General features: G+C 40.0%; 1 long non-coding RNA gene and 1 other non-coding gene across 2 annotated transcripts; both read right to left on the bottom strand.

Moving 5' to 3' along the window:
- Positions 1–325: 325 nt before the first annotated feature.
- LOC131218305 (uncharacterized) lies at positions 326–3,210 on the bottom strand. Its single transcript, XR_009157621.1, has 3 exons — positions 3,154–3,210; positions 2,316–2,455; positions 326–1,019 (listed from the first exon to the last, which is right to left on the bottom strand). It is a non-coding gene; the product is annotated as an uncharacterized LOC131218305 (long non-coding RNA).
- A 10,669-nt stretch (positions 3,211–13,879) lies between these two features.
- Positions 13,880–13,986, bottom strand: LOC131219859 (small nucleolar RNA R71). The gene has a single exon (XR_009158500.1). It is a non-coding gene; the product is annotated as a small nucleolar RNA R71 (small nucleolar RNA).
- Between the last annotated feature and the right edge of the window lie 10,541 nt (positions 13,987–24,527).

The raw sequence follows: 24,527 nt of genomic DNA, 5'->3' as shown, positions 1-24,527 counted from the left end.
CACCAGATGAATCTACTCCACTCTCCTATGTAGAAAGATGTTTTTCCATAATTTTGATGACATGGACAATACTAAAAAGTTTCAATTGGGAAACTCTATTTAAAAAAATTAAATAAATAAAATCTGTGTGATAGATCAGTCTTATCCTTTCAATTCTTAGCCTGCAAATAGATGGTTAATATGAGAAACAAGGCAATGGTCCACATTCAAAGGAGAAAATCCCAAGTTGGGTGGCTAGAATCTTTCGATCAAGGAGATTTTTAGGGTATGTTCTATCTGCTTCTAGTTGCATCAAAACACTAGTCCTAGTTAGAGCACATGTATGGGTAAAGAACATTGCAATTGCACTTGTAAATAAAATTCATTACCTGCTTAAAGACATGCAATGGTTAAGAGCATGAGAAAATCATAATGGTGAATGCAGAGATATTATGAATGCGGTTTTGGGAGGTGCATGTGGCTTGAGTAGCAGCATTATGTAGAACTGTCACATATATTATCGACAAAACAAGATGAATCCTTAAAATCTCGGGTTCTGGATTTTAAAAGAAAATACCAATAGATATAATTGCGCATATGAAAAAAATAAAATTATGAAGTTCATGAATATTGCATCCAGACACAACCTAGTAATGGGTTGTGATTGGATGTGAATCATGCATACCTTTGGGGAGAAAGTATCAGAATGACCAAATAAATATCCAGAGAGCTTCAATACTCCCTCAGAAAAATTTACTTCATGTAGAGAACTAGACACCTCAGAAACATTTAGGGCAAGTGCATTCGCACTTTTGCCAATCCACACATGCTAGTTATAGCAGTTCAAAGACAATGGAAGTTGTCCATAAGTTTTGGGTAGCCTAGTTTTGCATAAATCAAGGGAATGACTTGAATATAAAAAGGGACATGTGTACACAACTTACCTACATAGGGAAACTTTCTATTGGTGAGTCGATACATCAATTTATTCTTTGGTGATTTCTTTAGGGCTGAAAATCGGTTGGTAGGCTTTCAATTTTCTGTAAACAAGAATGCCAAAACAAGAAACACAACAACCACCCTTAATGGAATTCCAATTCTTCATGAGAGCATAAAATGAAATCCCTCTGAAATCTTGAAGAGGCATGGCCCAGCTAACAACCATGAATAGAATCTTTAGCCAGGCCATCCACCATAGAAATACCTTTCTAAAGGAATGGGCTTATCTTGAAATTTATGACTTCTCTCAATCATATGATACCCTCTACTTTATATGGGCTGGTGTTAAGGATTTGAAATAATAATGGTAATTATTTTAGAACTTGATTCCACAATTTGAAAACATCCATAGATGTGAAGCTTTCAGGGAAGCAACTTAGCTAGTTGCCCCTAAGATCATCAACCCCATTCTCCTATATGTCCAGCTTAGTCAAATTCCTGTCATCCATATCAAATTTTAATATCTTCGGCAAACAGCGTAACTAGTAAAAAAAATCTTATCGATTGTTTATTGGTTTTCCTAAAACACTTGTTAAGGAGTTAATTGTCCTTGTTTATGCATTACGTCTTATCGATTCCATTGATGGATCCCTTCTATATTGTCTTTCTTTATTTAGTATGCCCATTAAAATATTTTTAAGAAAAATGCTAATCCATGCGCCAATGTGACATGCTAGTGGAAGCTTGAAGCCATCTTTAGACTCTTAACACTTAATAAATAAGCCCATGTAGCACACTGGGATGAAACTGAGGTTATCTATAAGGTGATTCCTAACATGTAGATGCCTTGGCTAACACGGCCAGTCCACTAATTAAGTTTTGAGATGGTAGCAATAAGTTTGGATCTTCATCTAAACACATGCATCTATGATCTTGATCTTGATCTTCATCTAAACACATGCATCTATAATCTTGATTTGAAACCAGCTAAAACACTAAAGAGTTTTGAAATATTATCTCGAGGATGGTAAGTAATGTAATGAAAGCACCACTTGATGTCAGCATTGGGATTTCTGTTGGCTGCTTTCATCCTGGGCATGTTTGGATACATGGAATCTATGAGGAAATGGAAATTGTTTTGCTTGACAAGATGAGCTGTTTAGATACATGGATTCAACACTTCAACCATTACTCTTATCCACAATGAGAATCCTCTTCAAACAAGAAACAATATAAGGATTCCGTTTGTTATCCAAACATATCCCCATTTTTTCAAATCTTTTTTTCTAGTACTAGGTAGGCAGGGATTGACCCTTGATATTTTTCTTTTCTGTCTCCCTCGTCTATTTAATTTCATTGTGGGTGGGTGGGTGGGTGTGTGTGTGAAGGAAACTAACATCGAACTGCAGGATTTTTACCAGGAGCTTCTTCACCCTTTTTGTGAAGAACATAGGCAGCCCTCCAACACTTTCTTCAGCTTCTTAATAAACAGGCTTGTGTGTTCAAGCAACTAATCAATCTTATGTTTCTCCAAAGCCTGAAATAAGGAGAAAAGAAAAAAAAAATTCAAAGGTAGTTAAAAAATAAAAGATGTTATTACTGTTGGAAATAAAGAGGAAAGTATGCATGTCCTTGCTCTAAAATTCAGCAACTCCACAAGATATCCAGCCACCACAAAAACACCAAGCCTCTCTTGCTATACAACTAAAGACATGAAAAGGGGAAAAAACTATAGGGTAGAGTAAGAAGACCCAATACAATCTGGGCCACCACATCCAGCCAGCACACTCTTAACCAAACAAGTCAAACTGAGAACAACAGGAGGATTTCAAATCCAGGGGTTTCAAACCTATGGCCCAAAGCATTATGAGTAAAGTCTGTGGGCGTACATCTGTTTCAACCATTTAATGGTGAGGTGTTTTATCTAAAACACATACATAGGGGATTGAATATGATCCAATAGGGGATTGAACTCCCCAAACTAAACATTCAAAGGGGCCACAGAAACCTTAAGTAGGTTTTAGTGGTTGTCATTTCCATCCTGACTGTCCCTCAGGGTGTGGCTCGATTCATGCTCAATGTCACGAGCATTAGTACAAACCCCGAATCTCTTAACCCCCTCAAACTCCCAATCAATCTAATCAATACCCCCTCAAACCCTAAATCCAATTCCACAAAAAGGATAGAAATATGAATATTCAAAAGAGAAAGAAGAAGATAATCCATCTTGCATACCTAAAATGGACGCGAATTATGGCGTGAGACAGGGGAGTCTTCTTGAGATCGAGAGAGGAGATGCTTAGGGAGAGAAGAGGGGTTCTTGAGAGGGGAGTATTCGTGAGGGAGGGTTCGGGAGATAGAGAAAAGGGACGGGCAGATTTGGGTTTTTTTTCCCCGAAGTCGAGGGAGAGAAATTTTAAAAAATTCATTTGAGGAGGAAGGAGAAAAAGGGCAGTGCGTGGGCTGAGTTTTTGCATTTTGCCTGCTACAATTTTCGACCGTAGCTAAAAGCACTCTAGCCGTAGCCGTTGTGCTATCCTTCACAGCCCCTCCACGTACGCACATTTCTGGACGGACGGTCTTGTCAGGGGCTTTGTGGGGTCCATCATGATGCATTTGATATATCCACTCCGTCCATTAATTTTGTTATTTTTTTTTTATAAAGAATGGCCTAAAAATCTAGGCAAATCGAAGGTCCAATTGAACCGCACCATCGATCAATGGTACGTATATAATCTCCATTGCTTCCTACCATGTGGTCCACTTGAGCCTTTGATCTGCTTCCTTTTTTGGACTCTTGCCTTAAAATGATATTTCAAAATGGATAGATGTATTAGATGGAGCACATGCATTTTAATGGGCCTCATAGAGTTCCTTATGGGGCTGTCACATGTTGTACGTATGTCTGGTGGCATTAGCTTTTAGCTACAGTTTTCTTATTTTTAGCTATGGTTTTAAACCATAGCAATAAAGCAACGGTTTATATCCATAGCTAAAAACTAGCATGGTTCGTAGCCTTTGGCTGTTTTTTTGGTAGTGTTGGAATTAATGAAAAAAAATGAAAAATAATGTTCTCTCGACTATTCTAACGGTCGGTTCGACTGGTCGAAGGACCAACCAATTTTTAAAATTTTTAGCATAATAAGATAAGATCGTCACTCAATTGGTTGAGTGGCCTTCTCGACTGGTAGACCAATGCACTCGATTGGTCGAGTGGGACCAAAAAACCTTGCTGGACTTTGAGTCGAGCCTGCACGATTGGTCAAGCACTGTTCACTCGACTGGTCGAGTAGTCTCCACGACTAGTTGAGGGTCCAATAGAAATTTCTGAAAATTCACAACAAATCTTGAACTGGTTGAAAAACTCTTAGACTAGATGAGCCAGAGCTTGCACTAGTTGAATAAAGACTAAGACTAGTCGGGGAAATGACCTATAAACTTACGAAATGACCCGCGTAAAATATGTAATGAATATAACGCATCCTATGGTCAATCTAGGGTCATCCATACCTTGTTTGTGAGTTTGAACAATTGAAACATCGTTCGTTCTGCTAACTCATTCACTTGAAGTACTTAAAGCTTGTCTTCAAAACTTAAACTTGAACTTGAGCTAGGGCTTAAGTTCCTGAGTCTTTAAAGTACAAAACTTGAAGATTAAACTTGAACTTGAGCTTTGAACTTGTACTTGTACTTGACCTTGAAATCTTGAACTTCGACCATCTTCTTTAACTTGAATTCGTAGAAAAGTTTGATGAAGACGTGGAAACTTTAAAATGCACGAATACATGATACAGATTCTAAATGATTTATCACAACAAAATTTAACAACTCTGGGTGCTAGATTTACAATATAACATTTACATCCATCACCAAAGAATTCCTTTCTATTATCAGCTGCATATGTGTAAGAATTCCATGCTGCAATCTGGTCATCTTTGGGGTCTTCTTCAAAATTATTTCCTATCTTGAGAGGATTGTGCCCCTCTGAGAGAGCTTTCTGGGTCGATTTTGGAGAGATGGATCGAGAGGGAAAGCAAGGATGGTTGAACGTGGAGTTCGGTTGCTTAAGGGGAATGGCTACTGGACTAAGGAAATTGATCTTGTTGGAGAATTGCTGGATCTGGAGGGGAGGATATAAGCAAATGACCCTTAACCAATGATGGAGTGTGAGCAACCTTGGTAGCGGGTTTAGGACTAGACAATCTATTTGAAAGAAGGGTATCACGAAGGTTAGCTAGGTTGACTGTTGGAAGGTTGGCTAGGAAGGTGGCAATTTGACAAACAACTAATGAGTGTTCTAAGCAGACCTACCTAGTTTGGTTGATCGTAGGGGGTGGCAGTGGAGAGAGCACTCTTGGGAGAGACTAGGTGTGTAAAAAAGGTTTTGATCATAGGCTTTAAGTGCGCAAATGACAAACTGTCTCGATTGTATGACTCTCACAAAGGATACACCTTCAAAAAGGAAGATGGTTTGCCAATGATGGAGCAACTATTAATTGCCGGAACAATCAAGTTACTCTAGTCCAAGTGCCCAGAAGAAGCTAAGATGACGAAAGAGAGGAATTACTACCTCTATCATTGCCTTTTGAATCATCCCATAAAAGATTGCTTTACACTAAAAAATATACTATAGAAAATGATAAAACAGGACGAGATAGTAATAAAAAAGGGCGAAGAGCAAGACAAGAAAGTAACCATAAACATGGTGTTTGTAAGGGATATGAATCGCCCACATCCAATTCATGATAATCGAGACATGATCAATGTTAAGCCATCGCTAAAATCAGTAGAATTCTTGTTAGAAAGTGAGCATAAAAGAATAAAGATAATTGTTTCTTTACAAAAACAAAACCTTCGATAAACCAAATGAGAATATCAAGAATGTAAGAAGGAGAAAAATCTTCATGTAATAACGAAAGTCGAAAGGAAAAACAAAGATCCATTATCTCAATGAAGACACCTACCATGTATCCATCAAGAATTTGGAAAGATAAAGGGAAAACCATCACAACTAGAGAACTGCTATCTGTAATATCTCCTGCAGCAAACTTCACCATGAATCCTTGTTGCCGCTTACAATTACCTGAATTATCCTCCGAAGAAGTCAGTTTAAATGACTTTGCCTCCATTTTCCAGGAAGAAAATGAACCAATCAGAAAATTCATCAATCAATGGAGAACCCTATGGGCATCATGCCCACAACTTATAGAAGAAGAAGAACAAGTCATGTGTGAAATGCATGAAACCAGAGGTCGTATTTAGCCTTATTGATCCAAACATACAGACTTTTCAGGACCTTTTTACAAAGGCTTGCAACATAGAAAGGGTCAGTACGAAAGTATTCGATTCCCATATAAAGCCGCTATTTCCGAATTCTAAAGGAACATCGAGTAATGCTACTTAGGAAGAAGAGAAAAGGAGGAATTATCAAAATAGATGCAGAAATTATAGTGGAGAAAGTAGAAATGATTCCGTGGTCAAGGAAGTAAGGAAAAGACTTGAACAATATAAAGATTGTGAGAAATACACATTTGAAGAGGATATAAAGATTATGATAAATACACATTGAACTGACAAGCTCGATGACATTGAAAAAGTGCCCAATATGTCCAACAAGCAAACTCATACTTCAGGAGATATTCTCGATGACATCAAACAAGTTTTGATGATGTCGAACTTACAAGTTCGATGACATCAAACATATTTCGATGACGAAAAATAGGCACTCAAAGTTCCAACAAGCTCAAAAGGAAAATCTGAAAAATGCTCGATGACTCGAACTGTGTTCAATGACATCGAATTTTAAAAATCGATGACATCAAACTTGACTACGATGACATAAAAAATGGACCAAGATTTCTAAAGAGTTCTCAAAGAAAATGATTTAAAACTTCGATGATATCGAGCTGCATTGACATCGAATTCCAAACTTTGATGACATCGAAGAACGTTAGATGACATTGAATAAGTGAACCAAATTGTCTAGCAAGCTTTAAGCATTTTTAGAGAAAATCTCAATGACTTCGAGCTAGCATTTGATGAAATCGATTGTCACCTTCAATGGCATCGAAGGCCACTCGATGACATTGAGTAGAACTGTCTAGCACTCATATGAAAATTTTAGTGAAGGAATTCAATAACATCGAAGGAAGCTTCGATGACATCGAATCCTGACGGATTTTTGATCATTTTTATCGTTGGGATTTTTGCTTATAAATTTGAGGGCTTGTTTCTTTGGTTCTCAAGTGAGAAAACGAGAGATATTTGAGAGAGTTATTACCAGAAGAAAACCACCTACCCTCTTAAATCCCTTTTTCTCATGGGAGTTTATCTTTCAATCCTATCTGAAATGCTATCATTGAAAATCAATATATTGGATTGAAAAATGAACTCCATCATTCAAGGATCTTCTAGCAACTCATTTATTGGTAAATCATTGAGCTGGGATCTTTTGAATGCCTAACCTTGGAGAATCTCATCTAGACTTAATGACCCACATTTAATAGATAATATTCACCAAACACGTTGACCCAACATCCAACAACTTTCATTGGAGCATTTAGAGCTATTGCAAATCAAGGAAGCTAGAGACTCTTCATCATAAGGAAGATCATCATCAGCATTATGCTAAAAAGGGGCTCACTCACTTACAAATAAGTATCTTGAGTCTGTTGTGTCTGAAGCCCTCTCCTTGTGTAGGATTGGGATTTAGAGTTTGGGTTGTCAAACTCATTAAGACCTTTCATAGGCCTTCGACGGGAGAATATGTGTAGTTTCCTTATGTAGGGCCTACTACCTTGTGTAGCCATTATAAGTTGCCTTGTGTAGATCATAGAAATTGCCTTATATAGGCATTACCTTATGTAGGCATAGAGTTATCTTGTGTAGGCATTGTGAGTTGCTTTATATAGGCACTTAGGGATGTCTTGTGTACGCTCCTTAGTTAACCTTGTGTAAGTTGTAAAGGTTAATGGTTAACCTCATTTAAAACTATTGCATAGTGAAATCCAGTATACTCTAGGAGAGAGTGCGTCTGTCGTGAGTGGAGCAGTCATATAGCCGAACCACTATATATCATTGTCTTTGGATGAATGCTTATGCATGCATTTTTGTATTGGATGCTATGTTTAGATTATGCACATTATATGTTTAATAAAATGTTGTTAAGCTATATTTCACTATGTCAGTTTTTGTTTATCCATTAATATTGCTTGTTATTGTTTAAGAATGTAATATTTATATTAAGTAGGATTAATAATTTTGAAAAGTCCTATACACCCCACTCTAGGACACTTGGACATAATTCTGTAGTTCAATTAGCGGTTTAGCCGTAATTTCAGACCATGCCTTCAACCATCACGATCATGATACCTCTTGTATAACACAACTTGCAACCAATTGATAAAGGGCTAAGTCCTTCGTCTGGGCCTCATTTTCCGGAATCGACATAGCTTGAACTATACTCTTTGGATTCTTCTTTACAAAAATACTAGTCAGATGTCCATGCTTATTCCTTCCGGTAAACCTGATGGGCCCTATTTCCTTGCCATAATAATAAGCTTCATTGGCATTCAATGTGGCTAAAAAAGGTTTATTATCGGCTAAGACAAGCTCGACCCTGTTCTAATTCCAAAAGATGACAACTTGATGGAGAGAGGAGGGCATACATGTAAATGAATGGATCCAATCTCTCCCTAACAAGGCATTGTAAACTTGACGAAGTGTCAACTACAAAGAATGGTGACAAAACGGTTTTAGTGCCTACCGTAAGGTTGATCGGTAAAACACCATGTCTATTGGTAACATGGCCGACAAAATTACTGACAGTCACTTCAGAAGAGATTAAATGAGCTGTAATTTTCCCTATCTTGGCCATCATTCTCTTTGGTAACAAATTTATTGTAGCCCCATTGTCCACTAAGATTCTAGTATAGGACATCCATCTAAATGGGCTGAAATATACAATAACTTGAGGTGCTATGTCATGTAGTAGTGGGTCTATCGATAATTACTCTATTGGTAGTACCATCAGTCGTTACAGTGATGTTGTCGGCATGCAATGCCTTGTCTTATTTCCCTTCATCATAATGGAAAGAAGCATGTTGAATAGTAACTAAAGAAGCATGTTTTTCCACATCTCCAGGTGTTGTGTTTGGCTGAGTTTCTCTTACCTGAAAGTCGGACAATAAAGTGAGTACCATTTTGCAATGAAATTCTATTGGTGGCAATGAACCAAACACAATACTATTACCGAAACCTTGCCCCCTAATGTATCAAATTCGATCTCATCAATCTGACTGGGGTTCTATTCACTGTGGGGTCATTACATCCCTTGAGCTATCAACAATGGGCATGAATTCACCAGGCAACCATTCTTCTATGGGGAGTCAATCCTCGCTGAAATAATCTGACAAGTTGCTGGTATTGTCTTCTTCTTTAAAACCGACTGTCATCTCAGTGCTTTTGAGAGTAGTTTTGCTCTCTCGATTAGTAGGCAAAGCAATAGCTTTGACTGTATTCACTACTACCTATTCCTCCGATGAGAGAACTTTCCAGAATGGATGTGGGGATGTAGGTTATGGTCGAAGAGGAGCTTCATCCTATTTTCTTTCTCTTCTCATTGCGGCCTTATTTCTCTAGTAACGATGTTTATGAGTTCAGGTCAGATTCTCCTGTACCATCAGGAACTTTGGATGTGTAAGTCGTTTCCATACTCCTCGTGTAGCGGGGGATTTGACCATCCTAGTCGAGGGTTGTCCTCAATGTGATTGGAGATCAGACGTTGTCTGCTTCGACCGCTTACGATCTTGACTACTGCCGGGATTGTAATTTTTTAGTCTAAGACGATCTCTAGGTCACCAAGGGATCTCTCGAGCACAATAGTCACATAATTGATGATTCGTCTGTCCGCATACGTCCTGATATTGGGATGCCCACCGCTGTTTGGGAGCGTATCAACCGTTTATTCTATGAGGACTCCTTAAACCGAGTTCAATTTTTGGTCAAGGTCAATCCCTCAAGTCGGCTGTGACAGTGTTTATCTCCATGCTGGTTGGGAATGGATCGATATCAATTAGCATGGCTTTTTTTTCCTTTTCTGAAAATTTTAATAATTCGTGGTCGATATAATCTTGAATAAGATTCCTGAAATTAACACATTTGTTAGTGGAATGGGAATAAGATCCATGCCATTTATAATAGTCAATCTTCTTTAGTTCCTTGGCTGAAGGTATCTTATGATTAATAAGAACCATGATAAACTTTGCCTCCAACATGTTGAGGGTCAAATATTGCATATCAGACCCAGTTGTTACCTAGATTTACGAACATGATACTGTCTAAATGCCCTATTTTAATCGTGTTTGTGTTGCAAGGTAGATTTATGAGCGTGGACTGGAAAGGATGCTAAAAGCATAGATTTAAAGCTCAGGCATCACCAAGACATTGGACAGGTCCCCAGGGGACCACGATCGAGGATTTACACGTCAGAGATCAGAGAAAGTCCGGTCACTCATCTTAAACAGGCCTAAAAGACGTCCAGAATACAAGATCATAGGGTTCCCACCATCTGATCAGTTCGAAAATCCATATGTGGCCTGAGGATCATAAATGAACCGTACAAGTAAAATTTGAATCATCAGATCCCTCTGGAAGTGTCCCAATGGACAAATCAGCCTATAAATCAGTGAATTAGGGCCCACCTGCTGTATGAATGCGCTTCATCTTCAGTCCCCACGGTTAAAATGAGATGAGTGAACGGATGGATGGATCAGATTTTACACATACATCGCCTTGGAACCCGAACACGTGACGCGTGTATACGGGGTGGTATAGGACTGGACGTGCGCCGTAACTAAAAAAATCGGTCAGCGTGCGCTAACCAATATTTCCTTAAAGAAATCCCAAAGCTCCAGCGCCTTACCGCCGATCGCTGTTTGTAGCTTGTGGGACCCACCCATCATGAATTCTGATGATCAGAACCTTCCATTGTGTCCAAGGGGTGCCTATTAGCCTCACCTAGGTGTCCTTTTGGGCCCATGAACGTAATAACAGGAAGATTACCGTCCAAACGAAAGATGGATGGCGGAGTAGAAGAACTTGTGGACCACATTGAAATCAGCTCGGTCTGGGCCTATGTGCATGATTTTTCGTCCTAAATACAATGGACGGTATGGATTTTCAATGAAACATCTTCCTGGGGCCCGCCGATCGTCACAACGCTCAAACGCGCAGGCTCTGTTTCGCAACAGAGCCTACGGTGGATTGTTGTGGGCCACCCTCTGAAGTGATCGGTCCGATCTGGACCGTCCAGTGGACTCCAAAGGGGCCTGTAACCATCACCTAGGTGGAAAAATTCCAAAAGACAGTTTGAGATCAGTTTGGATTGTTTAAATATCGGTCGAACGACGGCGAGATAGATCGGGCGGCCGCATTAAGAGACAGCCAAAACCAGCCCTTCCCAGCTTAATTTTCGAGATAGAAACAATGATCGGGCTGGATTTCCAATCCAGCAACAATCAGGGACCCCATATCCAGCATAAAGTGGGTCAGTTGCATGTGTTACGCAGAAGGCTTCGCACCTGCGGAAACCAGATGTTTCATGTCCGTTCTATGACCATGGCTAGGATCGGCCCAATGATCCTGGCCGTCCAAACCCTTCATATGGGGTAATCGATTACCCCCAAGAAGACTGAACAGAGCGGATCGCGCGATCAGTTCCCCATTTAGTTTCTACTGGTTGCTGTGCAAGGAGGTTCCTGGAGTTGTAACTGCGCACTGACTCTAGCTGCCCACGTCTGAGTTCCGATCCACCTCTAGCAGCTACAAAAGAGAGGCTTTGGAAGAAGGGTGGGGGATTCAAGGTGGAGGTCGTGGGAGTACAGGGAAGATTTGGGACGTGAGTAAAAGGAGGAAGCTGGTTTCTCTCTTTCCTTGTTCTTTTCTTTCCTTTGTTATTTTTTTATTTTGTTGCTTTGTTTTAGCCCATTCATGTGTGGCTAAACCTCTTAGCTAGGGCTAAGAGGTGAAGCCTGTAGCGAGATGGGAGAATCTACTTTGTGCCTTTAAAATTCATAAACTGAATTTGATTTAGTTAATTATTAAAGGAATATTTTTCTTAGTCTTTAATGGTCTGTTGTGACGGAAATTACAATGGGTTTGCAATGGCTTTGAATATTTCTTTCCCCTTTTTATGTTTATGAAGTCAGGAAGCCCTGTTGTTCATCATTATTCCATGGGCATGGTAGGATGACAGTACCCTTCCTGATCTTCATACATTGTTGATTGGTTGGTAATTAGTTTAATCTTGTTGTTTGCTTTGTCTCCTGGGCATGGTTAGATGATGGAATCCATTCTAATTCATATACCTTTCATCTTGTGAAGACTAGATCAAGTAGGTTCAGTTTGATTTCCATGATTTCTGAAGCAGGCATAATTTCTCCCTGATCTCTACAAGTGGATCCTCTGAATCCCTAGTTTCCTTCCTCTAAATTCCTTAAAGTTTTAGATAATTATTCCACAATTATTTCTTAAATTCTATTTAGTTTCGATCGCATCCTAGACTAGTTCTATTTCTACCTAGTTTCAGGAAACGTACAGGTATCAGTCCTTGTGGATTCGACCTCGGTCTTACCGAGTTTATTACTACATCACAACCCTATACTTGGGAAGTGAACAAGTTTTTGGCGTCGTTGCCGGGGACTGACAGTTACGATTCTTTGAAATTAATTAGTTTTAGAATTAGTTTGAGATTTAGATTTTACTAACTTTAGTTTTAGATTTTTATTTGATTTTTAGAACTAACTTGTTTCCTGTTTTGTAGGATCCTGACATAAACTTCTAAATTGGTAATCCTTTTCTAATTCCTCTACTTTTTCTATTTTTAGAATTAGGGTTTGAATTTTAGAAATTTTCTAATTCTAGTATCCTCCCATCTGTAGGAAATAGTTTATTCTTAGAAACTAGGTTATTTCTTTCCCTTTTTAGAAATTAACTTTCTACTTTTATTTTTGGTAACTTTCTAATTTTAGAATCTAATTTGTTTCCTAATTTATTTTTAGAATTTTTTAGAAACTAACTTTCCTATTGTGTAGGCCTTTAAGATAGAAATTTCTAATTCGGTAAGTTCTTTCTCTCTACTTTTTATTTTTCATATTTCTTTTTAATTATTTTTTTTAAGGATTTTCTTCTTTTTAGAAACTAGTTTACTTCTATCCTCCTTTTTAAGGATTTTCTAATTCTAGACATTCTCTTTAGAACTAACTTGTTTGTTTTCTTTTGCAGGTCCTTAACTTAGGGGCTTCAATTTGGTAATTTCTTTCCAACTCTCTCTCTCCTTCTTTCTAGATTTTCTTTTCTTTCTTAGGATTAGGCTTTGAATTTGATTGAGGGCTGCGAGTATTTCATGCCCAAGTGGGCCCGTGACAACACTTGACGTCTCTTGACTGAAGGAGGATTGGTTGAGGGGTTGACTATCCATCGCAGGACTAGACACCGCTCGAAATCCCCTGAGTTAACTGAAGTTATGGCTGAAGACCAACCTCCTCTACTCCCACCCAGGGTGGAGGATACCCAAGATGAGAATGAGGTGTATCAGGCACCCCCGCCTCGTACTTTACGAGATTATCTACAACCGGCGGGAGTGAGTATGCCCTCATGCATGATTTTTCCTGAAAACACAGGACAAATGGACATCAAGCCAGGAGTTATCCAACTCCTTCCCAAATTCCATGGACTTGAATCAGAAAGTTCATATTTACATTTGAAAGAGTTCAATGAGATTATAGCTACATTATGTTTTCCTAATGTATCTGTGGATACAGTCAGGCTGAAACTCTTTCCTTTTTCCTTAAAAGAGAAAGCTAAGACGTGGTTACATTCACTGCATCCTAGATCCATTGGCACATGGAACGACATGTAGAGGGAATTCATAAAAAAATTCTTCCTACATCACAAAACGATTACCCTCAGAAAAGCAATCATGAACTTTGCCCAAAAGGAAGATGAAACATTCTTCCAATGTTGGGAAAGGTTCAAAGATTTGGTCAGTTCATGCCCACAACACGGATTTGAAACGTGGCGCATTACAAATTTTTTCTATGATGGACTGACATCTTCCATGCGCCAAATGGTCGAGACAATGTGTAATGGAGAGTTCATTAATAAAGATGTTGACGAGGTATGGGATTACCTCGATAGTCTCGCTGAAAAAACACAATCATGGGACTATTACCCAATGGCGAACACCACGTCTAGGCCGACTCAATTAAAGGAGAAAGGTGGATTATATCTCTTGAAAGAAGAGGATGATCTCAAATGTAAAGTGACTACGCTCATAAGGAAAGTTGAGGCCATGGAAGGAAAGAAGGATAAGGTTAATGAAATTGTTTGCGACATCTGTGATTGCAACATTCATACAACTGAAAATTGTCCTACAATACCCGCCTTTCGAGGAGTATTGAATGAACAAGCTAATGCCGTAAACAACTATCAAAGACCTTTTACTGGACCTAACTCCAATACATACAATCCTGGTTGAAAAAGTCATCCAAACTTTAGTTGGAGGAATGGACAAACGGCTACTCCTCCCAGTTTCTTCAATCAAAATCCAAATCAAGTGAAACCTCAAGAGGAACCGGTTCAAAATTCCATACAAGAGCTGGCTCAGGCTATGCGGGGAATTACAGATTTTATGCAAAAGATAGATTCTCGTATGACGGTTATAGAAAAGGGAATGCTTCCTGCACAACCTCTCCCCAATCTTAAACCGCAGTACGAGATTAATGATCCCAGTTCTTCAAATCAGATGGGGCACGCTAAATCCATCACCACTCTTAGGAGTGGAAAGAACATTGATAAAACTCTTCCGGTTAGGCTCGAAAAGCCTCAAGAACCAGAAGAGGACAACAATGATGGAGCTAGTGATGCCCCACAAAAATTAGAACCGGAACTTCTAGAGAAGCCAGTTGCTCCATTCCCCCAATGGCTGGTTTCACCAAAACCTCTTTCTAACTCTCAGGATATCCTAGAGGTGTTGAAACAAGTGAAAGTCAACATTCCTCTACTTGATGTCGTGAAACAGATTCCTTCATATGCCAAATTTCTAAAAGACTTATGCACGACCAAAAGATGGAAAATTATTCAAAAGAAAATCTTCTTGACTGAGAAAGTGAGTGCCATCCTGAAGCAAGACGTGCCACAGAAATTCAAGGATCCCGGTAGCCCAACCATATCATGTGTAATAGGGAACCATCGAATTGATCACGCACTTCTTGACTTAGGAGCGAGCGTCAATCTGATTCCCTACTCGGTATACAAACAGTTAGGTTTGGGTGAATTAAAACCCACCCTAACCACACTACAACTTGCTGATCGCTCTGTTCATGTACCAAGAGGGATAATTGAGGATGTGTTAGTCCAGGTCGATAGATTTTACTACCCTGTAGATTTTATCATCCTGGACACCGAACCCATCAATAACATGAGCACTCAGATTCCCATCATTCTTGGTCACCCATTCCTTGCCGCGTCAAATGCAATTATCAATTGCAGGAATGGTGTCATGACTGTCTTTTGGAAATTTGACATTGGAGTCAAACATTTTTTTCAATAACGGCAGCAACTCAGAGGATGATGACAATTTCTACGACATTAACATGATTGACTCTTTCGTGGAAGATACGACACCGCTGACCTTATCCTCCGACCATCTGGAGACATGCCTGGCCCACTCCCATGATTTTGATGATGACATGATTAGGGAGACGTGTGCCTTGCTTGATACTGCACCGGTACTTGAAGTTAACCGGTGGAGGCCACAATTTGAAGAATTACCACAAACCGATGTAGTGCCTCTACCGTCTAACCTCAAGCCGCCGAAGCTTGACCTAAAACCTTTGCCCTCTGATTTGAAATATGCCTATTTAGGTCAAGATGAGACATACCCGGTGGTGATCTCTGCCCACCTGGAGAAAGAACAGGAGAGTATGCTCATATCTACTCTCATTGAGCATAAAGGAGCCCTGGGATGGACGATAGCGGACCTCAAGGGAATCGATCCCTCGATTTGTACTCACCACATATATCTTGAGGATAATGCAAAAACCGCTCGGCAACCACAACGTAGACTAAATCCAAACATGAAGGAAGTGGTTAAGGCCGAGGTTCTTAAACTATTGGACGTGGGTATTATATACCCTATATCTGATAGTCAATGGGTGAGTCCAACTCAAGTGGTCCCTAAGAAGTCCGGAATCACCATCGTAGCCAATGCTAATAATGAACTCATGCCAATTAGAGTCACTACTGGTTGGAGAATGTGCATTGACTACAGGAAGTTGAATACCATCACGAGGAAAGACCACTTTCCTTTACCATTCATTGATCAGATCCTGGAAAGGTTAGCTGCTCATTCCTATTACAGTTTTCTTGACGGGTATTCGGGCTATAACCAGATAGAGATAGCCCCTGAAGATCAGGAAAAGACCACATTTACATGTCCCTACGGCACCTTTGCCTATTGAAGGATGCCATTCGGACTATGTAATGCCCCTGCCACCTTTCAGCGATGTATGCTTAGTATCTTTTCTGATATGGTAGGGGAATATCTAGAGGTCTTCATGGACGATTTCTCTGTTTACGGTCCATCTTTCAGCAAGTGCTTGGAAAGTCTTAAATGTGTGCTGAAAAGATGTGAAGAAAAGAACTTGGTACTTAATTGGGAGAAGTGCCATTTCATGGTTCAGAAGGGAATTATCCTTGGCATATCATCTCGTCCAAAGGAATCGAGGTAGATAAGGAAAAAATCGATCTTATCTCTAACCTACCTCCACCCAAAAACATCAGAGACGTGCGATCCTTCTTAGGACACGCAGGATTTTACAAGCGATTCATAAAGGACTTTAGTCTCCTCTATCGTCCTTTATGTAATCTTCTTCAAAAGGATGCTCCGTATGAGTGGACTGAGCAATGCCAGGAAGCTTTCACCAAGCTTAAGGGCACGTTAACCACTGCACTTATCATGCAGCCACCCGACTGGAGCCTTCCTTTTGAGCTTATGTGCGATGCTTCTGATTATGCTCTCGGGGCGGTCCTAGGCTAGAGAAAAGATAAGAGGCCCTACGTCATTCATTACGCGAGTAGAACTTTAAATTCTGCCCAGGTGAACTACTCGACTACGGAAAGGGAACTCTTAGCTGTAGTGTTCGCCTTGGACAAATTTAGGTCCTACTTGATCGAATCTAAAATCATTATCTACACAGATCATGCGGCACTTAAGTATCTTCTTTCTAAGAATGATTCTAAGCCCCGTTTGATACGATGGATCCTTCTACTCCAAGAATTTGATTTGGAAATTAAAGATAAAAAGGGAGTAGAGAACGTAGTGGCCGATCACCTTTCTCGCCTTAATACCTCTGAGTCCCTTGAGACGACTCATATCAATGACATGTTCCCTGATGAACAACTGTTCAGAGTCTCCCATTCACCTTGGTTTGCTGATATTGCTAATTATCTTGCTACAGGTGCCATACCGACACAGTGGACTGCGCAAGATAAGAAGAAATTCTTCACCGAGGTGCGCAACTTTTTCTGGGATAATCCTTACTTATTTAAATATTGTCCAAACCAAATCCTAAGGAGATGTGTACCAGACGATGAGCATCAGAACGTCATCTCCTTCTGTCACTCACAGGCCTGTGGTGATCACTTTTCTGCTAAAAAGACCACGGCCAAGATTCTGCAGTGTGGCTTTTACTGGCCCACTATGTTCAGGGACACTCATGAGTTTTGCAAAGCTTGTGAGTGTTGTCAGAAATTGGGAGCATTGTCCCGTCGAAATATGATGCCTTTGAATCCCATTCTTATCATTGAAGCATTTGATTGCTAGGGCATCGATTTCATGGGACCATTCCCCCAATCGTTTGGAAATCTGTATATTTTGCTCGCCGTGGATTATGTCACTAAATGGGTTGAAGCGATTCCGTGTCGAACTAATGACCATCGCACGGTCATTAAATTCCTAAAAGAAAACATCCTTTCTCGATTCGGAACGCCTCGAGCCATCATTAGTGATGGGGGCTCACACTTTTGTAATAGACCATTCGAGAGCTTAATGAAGAAATACGGTATCTCTCATAAGGTGAGCACCCCATACCACCCACAGACAAGTGGGCAAGCCGAGATTTCTAATAGGGAAATTAAACACATCTTGGAGAAGACGGTCAACCCTGATCGTAAGGATTGGTCAATTCGATTGACCGATGCCTTATGGGCATACCGTACTGCATTTAAAACCCCTATTGGAATGTCTCCCTTTAGACTTGTCTATGGGAAGGCTTGTCACTTGCCTGTGGAGCTGGAACATAAAGCGTACTGGGCGATCAAAAATCTTAATTTCAATCTGGACAACGCTGGCTCGCTACGCAAACTTCAATTGAATGAACTTGAGGAAATCCGGAATGATGCGTACGATAATTCAAGAATTTACAAGGACAAGATGAAAGCATTTCATGACCAACACATTTTGCGAAAATCATTCACACCTGATCAGAAGGTCCTTTTGTACAATTCTTGATTACATCTCTTTCCGGGTAAGCTTCGATCTCGTTGGACCGGCCCTTACATTGTTGTTACTGTCTTTCCTCATGGGGCCGTTGAGATAAGAGATCCCGACAATGGCAAGGAGTTTAAAGTCAATGGACATCGATTGAAACCATTTGTCGAGAAATTTGATTCAGAGGACATGTCCATGCCCCTGACTGCTCCTGTTTACCAGGATTGATCTCCTAGTCTGATGGAGGTATAGGTAGGTTTATCGCTTTCATAGGACTAGGGTAGCTGCTTTATTTGTCTGGCTGAAGACGGTAAATTCAGCGCTCCTGGGAGGCAACCCAGCTCTTCATTTCATTTCGTTTATATCATTAGTTAGTCCAATGTTTGTGAGTAACATTACTGCAAACCCTCACGAGACTACAACTCGTCCACTAGGGGCAACCTAGGGGTTTAAAGGCTTGTTGCATACGCTAAATGCAATCGAGAGCACCTACGAAAGTGGTATAGGTAGGATTTTATTTTTGTTATTTTTGTGTTGCCTTCTCTCTCGTGCTGACCGATGCCCATGCTGCGCTCTCTTAGAAAGTGTCTCTCGACTCATCATCCAGGTACTATCCTCCCATCACTTCATATTCATTTTTCGTTGTCCCAAGTGCATTGCACGCTCATATCTTTTACATTGAGGACAATGTAGATTTTAGGTTAGGGTGGGAGATTAGGTCACCTAATCAGCATTTTCTTGGTCTTGAACAAAAGTTGTGAAAATTTTACAAATTTTCTGACATTTTGTTGAATTCGAAGTGATTTTGACAACCATCTTGGATTTAAAATTACAAGACAAGTGAAGTTGGTAATTTATGACCCTTAGATTCAGTTATCTATTATATTAGATTTCACAGTTAAGTTTGAAGTGTTAATCTATAATTAGAAGTTTTAAACATTGATTGAGTTATGATTTCACATGTCACATCTCGCTTTCACATTAAGATTTCAGTTTGATATTAAAGGGTTAACTTGGTAATCACTAAGCATGTAAGGAACCAGCATGGAAAATTTGTCCGTCATGATCAATTAAAAAAAGAAAAAAAAAGAGAAAAAAAAGAGATACCTTTTGAAAAGGTTAGGCGAATAATCTTCACCATAGGTTTACTCCCTATAGGTGCGGATTCGATTCTCCTCTCCATCGATGAAAAAAATCAAAAGTGGGAAGAATAAAAAAAACAAAAAACAAAACAAAAAAAAAGAAGAAGAAGTGTAAGGCAAATTCTGGTTTAGGTTTTAAATGTCCTAAATACTGTTTTGATTATCAATGTTATCATAGAAACTATCTATTGGATTTCTTAATGATGATAAGCCGAGATTTCATTATACACTCATGATACTCATTGTTTAGAATTGTTCTAATTAATGCATAAATACTTTAAAGTTGATTATGAAATTTATTGTGCACTTGATTCCAGGAGGAAGTAATGTCCAACATTCATGCATCTTAGAATTTTTGAATCTAGATTGCTTAAAAAAAAAAATCACTTGAGTTCATAAAGATTGTCCTGTAATTCTCAGTTTATTTTCGCATACTTTGCTCGGGACTAGCAAAATGCTGGTTGGGGGTTGTGTTGAGGGTCAAATATTGCATATCAGACCCAGTTGTTACCTAGATTTACGAACATGATACTGTCTAAACGCCCTATTTTAATCGTGTTTGTGTTGCAAGGTAGATTTATGAGCGTGGACTAGAAAGGATGTTAAAAGCATAGATTTAAAGCTCAGACATCACCAAAGCATGGGATGGACTCCAGAGACCCAAGATCGACCGAATTACACGTCAGAGATCAGAGAAAGTCCAGTCACTCATCTTAAACAGGCCTAAAAGACGTCCAGAATACAAGATCATAGGGTTCCCACCATCTGATCAGTTCGAAAATCCATATGTGGCCTGAGGATCATAAATGAACCGTACAAGTAAAATTTGAATCATCAGATCCCTCTGGAAGTGTCCCAATGGACAAATCAGCCTATAAATCAGTGAATTAGGGCCCACCTGCTGTATGAATGCGCTTCATCTTCAGTCCCCACGGTTAAAATGAGATGAGTGAACGGATGGACGGATCAGATTTTACACATACATCGCCTTGGAACCCGAACACGTGACGTGTGTATACGGGGTGGTATAGGACTAGACGCGCGCCGTAACTAAAAAAATCGGTCAGCGTGCGCTAACCGATATTTCCTTAAAGAAATCCCAAAGCTCCAGCGCCTTCACCGCCGATCGCTGTTTGTAGCTTGTGGGACCCACCCATCATGAATTCTGATGATCAGAACCTTCCATTGTGTCCAAGGGGTGCCTATAAGCCTCACCTATGTGTCCTTTTGGGCCCATGAACGTAATAACAGGAAGATTACCGTCCAAACGAAAGATGGACGGCGGAGTAGAAGAACTTGTGGACCACATTGAAATCAGCTCGGTCTGGGCCTATTTGCATGATTTTTCGTCCTAAATACAATGGATGGTATGGATTTTCCATGAAACATCTTCCTAGGGCCCGCCGATCGTCACAGCGCTCAAACGCGCAGGCTCTGTTTCACAAAAGAGCCTGCGGTGGATTGTTGTGGGCCACCCTCTGAAGTGATCGGTCCGATCTGGACCGTCCAGTGGACTCCAAAGGGGCCTGTAACCATCACCTAGGTGGAAAAATTCCAAAAGACAGTTTGAGATCAGTTTGGATTGTTTAAATATCGGTCGAACGGCGACGAGATAGATCGGGCGGGCCGCATCAAGAGACAGCCAAAACTAGCCCTTCCCAGCTTAATTTTCGAGACAGAAACAATGATCGGGCTGGATTTCCAATCCAGCAACGATCAGGGACCCCATATCCAGCATAAAGTGGGTCAGTTGCATGTGTTATGCAGAAGGCTTCGCACTTGCGGAAACCGGATGTTTCATGTCCGTTCTATGACCATGGCTAGGATCAGCCCAATGATCCTGGCCATCCAAACCCTTCATATGGGGCAATCGATTACCCCCAAGAAGACTGAACGGAGCGGATCACGCGATCAGTTCCCCATTCGGTTTCTACTGGTTGCTGTGCAAGGAGGTTCCTGGAGTTGTAACTGCGCACTGACTCTAGCTGCCCACGTCTGAGTTCCAATCCACCTCCAGCAGCTACAAAAGAGAGGCTTTGGAAGAAGGGTGGGGGATTCAAGGTGGAGGCCGTGGGAGTACAGGGAAGATTTGGGACGTGAGCAAAAGGAGGAAGCTGGTTTCTCTCTTTCCTTGTTCTTTTCTTTCCTTTGTTATTTTTTTATTTTGTTGCTTTGTTTTAGCCCATTCATGTGTGGCTAAACCTCTTAGCTAGGGCTAAGAGGTGAAGCCTGTAGCGAGATGGGAGAGTCTACTTTGTGCCTTTAAAATTCATAAACTGAATTTGATTTAGTTAATTATTAAAGGAATATTTTTCTTAGTCTTTAATGGTCTGTTGTGACTGAAATTACAATGGGTTTGCAATGGCTTTGAATATTTCTTTTCCCTTTTCATGTTTATGAAGTCAGGAAGCCCTGTTGTTCATCATTATTCCATGGGCATGGTAGGATGACAGTACCCTTCCTGATCTTCATACATTGTTGATTGGATGGTAATTAGTTTAATCCTGTTGTTTGCTTTGTCTCCTGGGCATGGTTAGATGATGGAATCTATTCTAATTCATATACCTTTCATCTTGTGAAGACTAGATCAAGTAGGTTTAGTTTGATTTCCATGATTTCTGAAGCAGGCATAATTTCTCCCTGATCTCTACAAGTGGATCCTCTAAATCCCTAGTTTCCTTCCTCTGAATTCCTTAAAGTTTTAGATAATTATTCCACAATTATTTCTTAAATTCTATTTGGTTTAGATCGCATCCTAGACTAGTTCTATTTCTACCTAGTTTCAGGAAACGTACAGGTATCGGTCCCTGTGGATTCGACCTCGGTCTTACCGAGTTTATTACTACATCACAACCCTATACTTGGGAAGTGAACACAACATGAAGTCAAAAATCTCCTTGGCTCAAGTAATATCAAAGGTATATACTTTCTAGGTCTTCTAGGTTATTGGGATATCCGATTCCGCTTTGAACAATGCCAAGCAAACTAATGGTTTCTTAGCTACCACTTCGGGTATTACAATTTCGTAATTAGGATCGTTGTAATACGTTCCTATTGATGAATTTCCATGCCTAGCCCCTTCCTGAAGCAATTCTTTATATCGAGAGACCTTCTTGATGAGGTCATATAAATTGGCAAACACAATGCTTATGAACTTTTTTATGGAGTTTGTATTCCAATTCGTCTTATGCAAGTTGTACGAATTTGGCCTTAGTCGTGACCACCTCACAACAGCTCTTTGCCCACTTGAACCGCATAATATAACTTTCGCAAGATTCACCAGGCAACTACCGAAATCATGCGAGGTCGGCCATATTTATGTCCCTGTTTTTGGAGAAAATTGGAGCATGGAATCTTTCCTCCAATTCTTTCCAGTTATGTGTTGAATCTAACGATAAATTGGAATACCACATAAAGGTCGTAGCAGTTAATGAGTGACTGAATAACTGTAATTTATAATAATCATTATTGGCTAGTTCGCCACATTGCATAGTGAACTAGCTGACATGTTTGATAGTTGATTGACCGTGTTCTCCTGAGAATAAGGCGAAATTCAATCGATAATTTCTTGGCAATGGATCCACCCATTCTGGGTATTGTTTATGGTATGTAGGAATAACATTACAGCCTAACACCTGGCCCGTAACTTCTTGCATGAGTGGTAGTATCTGGTCACGATCGATCCATGGAGGTTCTATTGCTGGCAGATGATACGAACCAAGTCTATTAACATTCTCTTGAAACCTAGGACCTTGCGGCAGGTAGAACCCCATTGGTGTCCTTGATTTCTATTTTCATAATTCCTAACCTCTTGTTCAGGTCGTCTAACCTCAGCAAGAGGCAGCACATTCTTGACCTCTGGGGGAGAAATAGGTGGTGTATTATGCTGCAACAGTGGTATCGGTGGGAAAGGGGTGATATTATCGACTGAACGACCATTATTGTACTACATAGGTTGTGTTAGTTCTGTTATAATGGCTAACAATCGTTGGATGGCCTCGGTCCGACTGGCCATATAACGGTTAGTGCTCTTAGCCTGCTGACGGAGCTGTTCTGCTTAAATCCTCCCATGCTCCTGTATCATTTGGATGCTCGTATGGACATCCCTTAATACCATTGATACCTCATCCGGGAGAATAGGGCGAGCCATCGACGGCCATGCTTAGTTTTCGGTCAGGTTGACATTCAAATTAATTTCACTTGGAGGTGCCTGAACTTGTACGTTATCCCTTAGGGGTGGTGTGGTTGGCGTTGTGGGTTCGTTCCCGACAATCCTACCACTCCTTTGCATTTTGGCAATAGTTAAATCGGTAGCCTACAATAAGGTCACATCGGGTGTGTCAGAAAATTGTTCGCCATTGCTTTGATAATCCTTTTTCCAGCACAAGTGATGGATGCATGGGCGTGCCAGAATTGGGATTGCAATTCCAATTCAAATCGAACAATAATGACCCTAAGTGCCGAAGTTGGTAAACACTAAGTATGACTGAGATCTGAGGAGATCGGTCACATATTCAGCCACTCGCTCAAAGTTTAAATAGATTAGGCGATAGTCAGATGGTGGGGTTCGTCCTCTGATGATAGGTTTCTTCTTGTCTTCCGTATGAAAGAACTTTTTTAATGCAGGAAAAGTGGAACAAGAAAGGGAAATTAAGATCGACCGCTATCAATGGTATGAAGTGCTCTTATTATAGTTACGATTATCAACTATTGTATTTAAGGTATGAATTAATGTAAAAAATAGTAGTAAATGTGGAAAGTAAATAGTTATGTTAAGGAAAATGATTTACTAGATAAAGGCAACAATTACACTACAGAATGTAAATTAGAATGAAATGATTTTTTAAACTTGCTTAATCTTTCATTCATACTGCTGCTTTAGTACTCTAGATGCTTCTCATGTTTTAACAATTATA

Source organism: Magnolia sinica, chromosome 11, assembly GCF_029962835.1.
Source record: "Magnolia sinica isolate HGM2019 chromosome 11, MsV1, whole genome shotgun sequence".
Classification (NCBI taxonomy): Eukaryota; Viridiplantae; Streptophyta; class Magnoliopsida; order Magnoliales; family Magnoliaceae; genus Magnolia; species Magnolia sinica.
The sequence above is the reverse complement of the archived record's forward strand: the minus strand, read 5'-3'. Positions and strand labels throughout refer to the sequence as shown.